Source organism: Chrysochloris asiatica, unplaced genomic scaffold (assembly GCF_000296735.1).
Source record: "Chrysochloris asiatica unplaced genomic scaffold, ChrAsi1.0 scaffold00321, whole genome shotgun sequence".
Lineage (NCBI taxonomy): Eukaryota > Metazoa > Chordata > Mammalia > Afrosoricida > Chrysochloridae > Chrysochloris > Chrysochloris asiatica.
In genome coordinates, this window is record NW_006408839.1 from 1,778,305 (window position 1) to 1,780,708 (window position 2,404).

The following is a 2,404-nucleotide window of genomic DNA, read 5'->3' on the forward strand; positions in this document are numbered from 1 at the left end:
GACCCTGTACAGGGTTTCCGAGGCTGTAAATCTTTACGGGAGCAGAAAGCCTAATCTTTCTCCCGCGGAACAGCTGGTAGTTTCGAACTGCTGACCTTGCGTTTCGCAGCCCAATTCATAGCCACTAGAGTAGTAGGTCCCTATCCCTGTGTTTGCTTCTCTCTCCTTTTATCTTTTGTAAGATCAAAGCTGCTGCAGGTCTCACCATAGGGAACCCCCACCTAGCATTGGATCAGGGTTGTGATGGGGTTAAGGGTGTCGTGTACCAGCCTTAATTTCCTCATTGGTTTTTCAGATCATGGCATGGAGGGTCATCCTGTAACTACCACATTGCATCATTGCATAACTGCCAAACCTCTGAGAAACTTGGCCCCAGCCAAGTTGACACATTTTTTTGGGTGGGGTGGGGACACAATTCAATCCATGACAGTTGGGGTATACATTTTTCAGTTTAGTGTGCCATCAAAGGGATTTTCATAATTGAGCTTGTCGTTCCCCTGTGACCTTGTGGTTTCCGCCTGATGCTCTGGCCTGCTGTTTCGCATTAGGCATTGCCACAGGGCTTTGCTCTTTCTTTGAACTCTTCTTTTTGACAAAGCAAGAGAGGCTACAGAATGGGTGGAAACACATTCTTTTTTTCCCTCTAGGAATTCAGGGAAATGCTTTGCTTAGTTTATAGAGTTTTCATCATTGGGACAATATCAGCCCACCATCGCTTTTTCTGGTTGGTTTTCGTTTGGGTTTAAAGAACACGCTAGATGGCTCTGTAGCCACACAGGTGCATTCAGAGCCTGAGTCTCTCTCGAGTGCTCATCCAGGGATGTACTCGGAGTGGGAACTGAGCATCATTAGTAGCAACACTTCCTAAGGCCAAAGAAGGCAGCCGTCTCTCTCTGGTCATTCTTTCTCCTGAAAGACATTTTCAATTATTCTTAATGAATGGCCCATGTTTCTTTTAAGAAGTACTTATAGCAACCAGACATGGTTTCTATGAGTCCAAATTGACACGATGGCATGCAACCGCAGTGTAGATATGTGTCCACATGCATACGTATTGTTGTTAGGTGCTATCCAGTTGGTTTGAACTCATAGCTACTCTGTATACAACAGAATGAAATACTGGATACAATACTGCCCTGTCTTGTGACACACTCACAATAGTCGCTATATTTGAGCACATTGTCGCAGCCACTGTGCCAATTCATCTCATGCAGGCTCTTTCTCTTTTTTGCTGACCTTCCACTTTACCAAACATGATGCCCTTTTCCAGGGACTGGTTCCTCCTGATAACACATCTTAGTCTTTTTATCTTAATGGAAGATTTAGCACATTAATAACATTTATAGCAGAAGCATGTGGACAAGGACATACTAGCAAATCGAGTCATTTACAATATTGTTAACGAGTACACCATTATCTCTGCTACAAACACATCCATTTTAAGGGCTTCGTATCTGACCTGATAACATGTCCAATATACTTGAGACAAAGTTTCACCATCCTCACTGGCAAAGAGCTGTCCAGCTATACTTCTTCCAAATGAGATTTATTCATTCTTCTGGCAATCCATGGAACTTACACTATTCTTTGCCAGCACCAAGTCATAAGTATGAATAGTCCCATGAATAACTGTACCCTATGTGGCTGGTATACAACTTATCTGTCAGTTTGTCATACTGTAGTGGTTTCTGAGTTGTGATTCTGAAAGCTATGCCACTGGCATTTTAAATATCAGCAGGGTCACTTACGGTGAACAGGTATCAGATGAAGTTCCAGATGAAGAGGGACTAGGAAGAAGGAGTGACAAACTACTTCCAAATATTAAATCACTGAAAACTGTACAAATAGCAGAGAAATACTGTCAGATTTAGTGTCAGAAAATGAGCCCCTCAAGCTGAAATGCACTCAAAATGCAACTGGCGAAGAGCTGCATCCTCAAAGTAGAGTTGACCGTGATAACGTGAATGGAGTAAAGACTGTGGGAGTAAAGCTCTCCGGACCTTCAATTGCTGATGGGGCACAACTCAAAATGAAGAGAAACAGCTGTAAACATCCATTGAAAATTGGAACATGGAATGTACAAAATATGAATGATGGAATATTGGAAGTTGTCAAAAATGAAATGGAACACAAACATTGGTATCTTAGGCATTAGTGAGCTGAAATGGACTGATATTGGCCAGTCTGAGTAGGACAACATATGGATTACTATGCTGGGAATGACAAATTGAAGAGGAATGGTGTTGCATTCATTGTCAAAAAGAGCATATCCATATAACTCATGAAGTACAATGCTGTCTGTGATAATATTCATGCACCTACAGGGAAGCCCAATTAATATCACTATTATTCAAATTTATGCACCAACCACTAAAGCCAGTGAAGATGAAATAGAAGAATTCTA